Here is a 7,828-nt window from a genome sequence, read left to right as displayed (position 1 = left end):
AAGAGAGTAGATCACGCTGTTCTTGAAATTCCGTTTCATTCCAAAATTATCCTCCCCTTGCACTTTTGGGAGTTTATCTGACTATTGCATTTCGTTGCTTGGAGGATCAACCAACTTTCGCATGGGAATGATACTAGCTTCTGGTCCAATTTGGGCTCAGCCGAAGTTGCTCGCAATTAGAGGCCGGAATCATGGAGGAAGGAATGGAATCCACGAATCTTTAATGACACCATCACAAAAGTTTACACTTCGGTAATTGAGATTGGCTAAAAACAAACCTGGGCATATGGCAAATGAACAAAAGGGTAATTGTTCTAGAATATCGTTTTTGCTTATTTCATCTATTTTGTACCCGCCAAGACAGTAAAAGGCATGCAATCGTGCCCAAAACACAAATAGTCACAAAAATATGCTTTGATATTGAGTGAAGTGACACGTAAGATACTAAGGTATTAAGGCAAAGTCCAGGAGGAGAAAATGACCAAACATTTCTTTAATGAACAACAAAATGTTAAGTACAATCAATAATAAGACCTATAATGCCATAAGGCAGTACCATATATTAACAAGGCATAAACTGTTGAATTGTTTTTTGACGTTCTTCAGGTTGACTTCCAGATTGTGCGCGCCTTGGAAACATTTCCCCATTCGCGAAGAAAGAGTAAAATCGATATGTCAACTATTTTTGTGCTTTTCAATTTTTTGACACGGTCTTAGTTATCCAAAGACGTCAAAATGTCATTCAAATCTGTGAAATATTTTCTCTCCGTAAAGGGACCACTCTCACTTTGGACCGGAATCTCCCGAGTGACACATAATGATCTAGTTTTTGGATGTAAGCGAGACATTTGATATCTTGGCTCCTTACTGAGGCTGTAAGTTTGGTTTTCATATTGGTGAGTGCGAGGTCGGAGGTTCGAGCCTCACCAAGGCCAAAAGAGCAGGCCATCATGTCGCCCAATTTTCCCAATAGGCAGTGTTACTTTGTTCCTTTAAAAGAATAGGGAGGAGAATCGAACTAAGGACCTTTTAAGGGTGAATGCCAGTCTCTGGTCGTAAGTCGTTGGTTTTTGGTAATTGACATATTTACGGCAAGTGATTCAATTTTTTTGGCCTTTGTCACAGATCATTGGTTTGTCGACAGTACAAAAGCTTATGGTTTTAACTTAAATAAACATGACTATCTCAATTTGAAAGTTGCCTTATTGGTATATTTATCAAATATCACCCATTTCATGAAGTATAGAGAACAGCCCCAATTGTTCAGACAATCAAAAGGGTGGACGAAAAATAAAGAAAAAACATGAACTTTTAAGTGCAGTCAAAAGCAGCCTAAGCTGGATGAAGAACAAACTTGTTGACCCTAAGGTTAATGAATGACAAATGCTTTTACCTTAATTCAATGAACCACTTCCTCCTTATTTTCAATAGTCTAAACTTACTTCTTCCTTGGATGATGAAAAATTCTCAAGAAGCAATCTGAGCTTGCTTTTATGTAGCAAAAGTTGAAACTTCCCACGACAAAAAGTAAGACCTCAAAGGGCAAAAATGCAGATCTTCTCTCTTTAGTTGTTGTTTTCAATTCTAGAATGAGAAGCATTTCGCTGGAAAGTTGAATGCTTTTGTCATTTAATGACCAATGACAGGAATTGTTGGATATTTCTTCGACAGAAGTACTCAATTATTTGTTTCCCTAAAAATGTATTGGTGTTTTCTTATGATATCAGTAGTTTGTTCTCTCAGTATAACTTAACAAAAACCAATATTGTTTTAGTAGTACCCAAGTAATATTTAAAGTTGAATAAACCTAAAAGCAAACCCAATCTAGATCCCCTTGGGACAGAGGAAACATACTTTTGCTTGGCCCGATTAAATTCAATATCTTCTTTTTTGTTTAACCAAAAACTCATCTTGATTGAAATTGTCAAATGGCATTGATGGGGCCAAAGTGTTCCAAGAAAATTGGTAAATCTTTGTTCTTTGAACCTTCTCATTGTCATCCAAAAATGTTTCACCACATTAGTAACCATGGAGATGGATGAACTTTTAAAGAGGGAGAAGACCAACCACATGGAAAAAGGCAACCTTGAACATGCACTGCTCTTTTTGCAAATTGGTGCACATTTGGTGTTGTATTCTTCATTACTTGAATCGTTTTGTCCATAACAGTTGTTCTACGTTGGCATTGCGACGGTCCGGAAATCATTCGTTCTTTACGTTCCATTAAATCACAAATGTGCGCATTTTAACCTCCATGGATTGTTCCCAACGAAGTTTATTACCTGGTTCCTCTTGTATTTGCCTACTAAAGCTCGGACAACCCTGAAAAGTAATGGATATTATGCCCGCAAATGAAAGCAACTGTTTAGTTTGCACTTGCAAATCGTGGAACAAACTGCTTTGACATTATCTGGTATGAAACAGCCACAAAACCGAAGGAGGCACTGAAGCAGAACTTGTGCTCAGCAACGGCCAAACCTCCTTTCTTTCTAGAAATTGGGGAATATTTGGCCTCTCTTTGATATCTGACTCAAGCCATAAACTGGCTAGAGACGGAAGTCTTCTGGGAAATGTATTAGTATTTGAGATTGAAACTCGAGCAAGTGAGTCACAAAATCATTTGAGCTGCTCCCGCCAGAGGGAGCTGTTGGTCTATTTCAGTTGACTTTGAAATCAGGGTTCAAATTTGGTTTCTTTTTGTAGCCAGAACTAACTTTTGGTTTTCATTTTCATGACAGATTTCAGTTTATGATAATCAAAGGAATATCGAATTTATAGGATTTAGGATGCGTTCATGCCATTGAAAAAACATGGAAAGATCAGAGTAGGTTTCTGAAGCAAACTTCTCACGTTTTCACATGATAACCTTGGATAAATCTGAGACCTTCATTGCTGCTAGTTTCTTTTCTTTCATAATCCTAACGATGTTTTTCCATCATTACTAAAGTCTACAGCAACAATATCAAAAGTCATCAGCCAACCAGAACGCATGTTTGCACACACATTACTTGGGAAAGTACTTGAGTAATAAGTGGTTATGTCCAGAGTTTATAAGTCCACGCTAGAATGAAGACAGGCCTACGAGGATAACTTGTCATTAGTTTTCATTCAGGATTCATGAGATTGGAACATGAATCCTGGACACGAACATGATTCAAAGACAGACATGACGTTAAATTGACCTGACAAATTCAAAAGAGCCTATTCCTTTTGGATTGGTCACGAATCATTTTCGTATTTTGAGCTCAGCCTTGACACTTGCTGCCTTCCATACAATCAAATGCCGTCCAAGAATAAGTCAAATGACGCACATAATTTTGGTCCAAGGTCCTCCCGACTGAAAATAGAAGGCAGTATTTTTGGATCCTTTTTTGCTACGAAAACGATTTTGAACGTGGGAATTATTCAATTCATTAGGAATTCAATTGATGTTTAGGAACCAGCCTCCTTCCAGCCTTGTATTTTCCTCTGAAAATGCTTCTCCCGTACTTGCTATTGCTTGATCGTATTGAATCTAAAATTAAATCTAAAGTGCCTACTGAAAAACCTCGTGTCATATAAATGGTCAAATTTTAGCCTAACGAAGATTGGCTTAATTTCAATGTGCTGGACAACTCCAGGAGTCCTAGATTTCTGTCCTAGATCAGGTCTGTTCTTTAGGGCTAGGAATCGAGTGCCCTTGCATTTAGTTTTCCACTTTTTAATAGTTCGAGTCTGGACACCGGAAGCCCCACCCATCTCTGTCTGCCTCTTGTCTGTCATTGGCACGCCCATGATCTTGGTTCTGACCTTAAAGCGGAATTCAATCGACTTTTTTTGGACATCAATTGTCTCGTGTGTTATCTTCAGTCGGCCAAATTATTGGAGGTTACTTTTAGCCTGTAATTTGATTCACTACTTATGATACAAAAATAAGTTTTTCAATATCTCTTTGAAATGTAGAAAAGGATTGAAATTGATAAGCATGCTTGAGACTTAATTCCTCTTCTGCTTAATTATTGATGAGATACACTTCAAATACTAATTTCATAAAAAAAGATTACACGAAACACATAGCCAGGGGTTGGAAAACTAGTTTGTGATTTCTGTCAAAATAGTTTACTTAGAGGTTATGATTTTCGTTCAAAATGAGTTACGAAAGCGTGAAAATAAGTGCACTTTAGTTCCTTATCAATACTATTAATACTAGTCAACACATGCACTCTTGGGAGGCCAAGATCAAAATAAAGGAACTCGCTGGAGGTGGCAAAATTGAGAATTCAAAAAAATATGATTTTCTTTTTGTTCTCCTTCAGCTTTTTAGAGGTGGAATAATGTGTTAAAAGATATCAGTTAGTATCTACAGTAGTTCTCTTGAATTTACCTGAACCTGGATGAAAATTCCTCAAATTTTCTCTAAATCGTCAGTTTTAGGTCAGATCATGGCTAAAAATCCCAACCAAGTTTATTTTGTCCCAGAAATGGCCGAATTAGTTCAAATTCTAATTCAACATAAAAAACTTCCTTTCCGACCTCCACCCTCCCCCAAGGGTTAGTTATAATATTAAAAAGTAATAACTCACTGTTATGATGTTAAAACACAGAATCGACGCTTCTGGTAACATTGGTGCATGATTGTTGAATCAGTCTTCATTTAAAAGCACAAGACTAGCTTCCCATAACATGGACATAAAATAAACTCTCTCAAAATGCTAATTCTTCGAAAACAGTGGGAACGATGTCTAGACATTGGTTCTCGCTCACATAAGCGTTGAACAATTGGAATGATGTAAAAGCTACTTCTCATTTCAAATCAAAAATTCACGAACAGAATCCTGGACATCAAATTTGATGAAAATATGAACACGCTCAAATGACAAGTAAAGTATGTCTTTGCCATACGGGGAAAAGAACTGTCTGGCCAAGGCTCTTCCTCAGCAGCCTCGACAAACCCGGTCTATTCTTTTTGCGTTCTTTTTCTCTCTCTGTGCTCCTTCATACACACCCTCTGTTTTCTCATCCTTCTTTCGGCGAGCAACCAGTTGTTGCTTGGAAGTGGAAATCTTGGCTCAGTTGCTCCCAAGGAGACCTCGGTTCATGTCGATCGACTTGAGGAACAAGAGCCCCTTGACACCTCTTTTCTCGCCTCAGGGCCTTTCAATCCACCCTGTTATGGAACTCTGTTTTCCAAGTGCTTCAGCCCTCAAAACCTGACCTAGGAGTGGTGGAAAATTGTGAGCCTCCATTTTATTACCGGTGAGTCCAAAATTAGGATTTATAAGGCTTTTTATTCGCTGGCACAGAGTCCTGAAGAAGGCCGTGAAGAACGACCTTTTCGATCGAAATAGGCTCCCCCGCATGGCGGTGTCAAAAGCGACCATTTTCTATTTATCACTAATGGACCTTTGAGGCACCACTGGAATGGTTTCAAGGTAGCATATGATTGATAGTTGTGGGTTGCTAGTTGCCCCGACTCACACACAGTCCACTTACAATGACAGACAACCCTGATTGAAAAACGGAACAAAGGCCGCCGTACAAGGGATTAGTTCTTATATCAAGCTATGGTCGAGGAAACGACAATGAAGTCAAATTCTCAGAACGTCCTGAAACTTTTGAGTTTAGTTTGCAAGATTGGTTCGCTTTCTCAAGAATATACAGTTACATATACATGGTTCCAATGATATTTCGGGCATTGGGAAGTGTAAATTGGTTCCAATAAGGTTCCCTGGAACTTTCTCATTTAAGACACAAACACAAGTGGATGGCGATGGAATAACTAAGGCATGACTGATAAATTTTCAAAGGATTAACGCAAATGCCTTTTTCTGATACATCAATAACGCTTCAGGGATTGTGCTTATTTTCCTTGACCTGCAGTTTCAATCAAATGAATCCCCATTTACTTATCTCTTGAATGCATGAGCTCTAAAATAGCATGAACAAATGATAATGTATTATCTTAGTGAGTGCCATATTATGTATTTGGTGCTAAATTATATTCAGGAATAATCATGACAACATTTCTTTAAAAGCTTATCCATTTTACAAGAACATTGGTCACCAACGAAAATGATGGTGTTTCTTCGATATTGCACACTCCCATTAGTTGTATTCCCATTACATCTTAAATAAGGTGTAATTGTACCGATCCCAAAACTGAAAACTTACGCGTTGCTCCTTCCTTCTTCGACCCTTAAAGCGGCCTTTTCTCTCGGTACTCTTGCAAAAATTGAAGGAAACTGGAAGATGTACTGTCAATAAAAAAAAATACTTTTCCCACATTCTCTGATTTCTAAGCTATATTCATGAATGTAAGTTGTAACTAAGTTCAGACTACTGGCCACCTTATTATTGGATAGGATATTATGAATGATTTACGATGCCTAAATTCTACCATGACTATGTTCAGTTAACTGAATTGTACTACGTACAAGCCTCATAGGGCACATTTTCCTCATCTATCGTACATTTGACATATTTCATGTCGGATTTTGTGCACTAATGCCATAATGAGTCCAGGAGCCTGAAAGATTGCTTAGTTAGATTTTAGGAAAAGTAACTATTGTATCAAGCAACGCCATTGCATTTTCTACCGGGAATGGCTGAGTCTCGAATTACTCATTTTCATCCAAGGAACAGGAAGTGTAATTTGTTCCCTTTATTTAGGAATGGTTAAAGACCAGCCTTTGAGGAATTTTAACTGATCTAATTGACAAATATCTCAGAAAAACTTGTCGACCCATGACATTTCGCAAAGTTTATCAAGCTTCCTCGTCGATGGGTGTTGGTAGCATCTACAATCATTTCTTTAAATATATATACTTCTGTGTAGGTAATAATCACGGGAGGTTGCCATCTAAGGGGGCCAATTTACATTTTCCATTGTGCTTGATATTGTTAGCGGCTAGTGATGGGATCAAATCAAATTTCAAATTCAAGNTAAGTTCAGACTACTGGCCACCTTATTATTGGATAGGATATTATGAATGATTTACGATGCCTAAATTCTACCATGACTATGTTCAGTTAACTGAACTGTACTACGCACAAGCCTCATAGGGCACATTTTCCTCATCTATCGTACATTTGACATATTTCATGCCGGATTTTGTGCACTAATGCCATAATGAGTCCAGGAGCCTGAAAGATTGCTCAGTTAGATTTTCGGAAAAGTAACTACTGTATCAAGCAACGCCATTGCATTTTCTACCGGGAATGGCTGGGTCTCGAATTACTCATTTTCATCCAAGGAACAGGAAGTGTAATTTGTTCCCTTTATTTAGGAATGGTTAAAGACCAGCCTTTGAGGAATTACAACTGATCTAGTTGTCAAATATCTCAGAAAAACTTATCGACCCATGACATTTCACAAAGTTTATCAAGCTTCCTCGTCGATGGGTGTTGGTAGCATCTACAGTCATTTCTTTAAATCTATATATTTCTGTGTAGGAAATAATCACGGGAGGTTGCCATCTAGGGCTGCCAATTTACATTTTCCATTGTGCTTGATATTGTTAGCGTCTAGTGATGGGGTCAAATCAAATTTCAAATTCAAGGTTGCCAGAAAACGTGGAAAGTGACTATACCCGCCTATTCCATCGTAGCGCAAAAAGTCAAGTTTGAGCAAAAGGCATCCCTGGTTTGACGGAAGAAAAGTCAGGGTTACTTTTTTAATGCTAACTAATTGAGCCTCGGACATTCCAATAATGTTATATGACATTGAAAATGTAACTTGAGAGGCCTATTCGGGACCTCCCGTGGCAATTAATTTGATCTCCATCAGTACTAGCAGCATCTGGAAAACCCGTTAGTTAGCCCAAAAATGTAACCCTGATTTTTCCCTATG

At 38.1% G+C, this 7,828-nt stretch overlaps 1 protein-coding gene across 1 annotated transcript in view; it reads left to right on the top strand.

The window, feature by feature from the left end:
• Nucleotides 1–5,043: 5,043 nt before the first annotated feature.
• Nucleotides 5,044–7,828, top strand: part of LOC131891732 (uncharacterized) — a 54,496-nt gene continuing 51,711 nt past the window's right edge. Inside the window, exon 1 of the mRNA XM_059241368.1 lies at nt 5,044–5,235. The gene's annotated coding sequence lies outside the window, so the exon portion shown is untranslated. The remainder of the gene's footprint in view (nt 5,236–7,828) is intronic.

The sequence above is a fragment of the Tigriopus californicus genome, chromosome 12, assembly GCF_007210705.1.
Source record: "Tigriopus californicus strain San Diego chromosome 12, Tcal_SD_v2.1, whole genome shotgun sequence".
In the NCBI taxonomy this organism is placed as follows: domain Eukaryota; kingdom Metazoa; phylum Arthropoda; class Copepoda; order Harpacticoida; family Harpacticidae; genus Tigriopus; species Tigriopus californicus.
The sequence above is the reverse complement of the archived record's forward strand: the minus strand, read 5'-3'. Positions and strand labels throughout refer to the sequence as shown.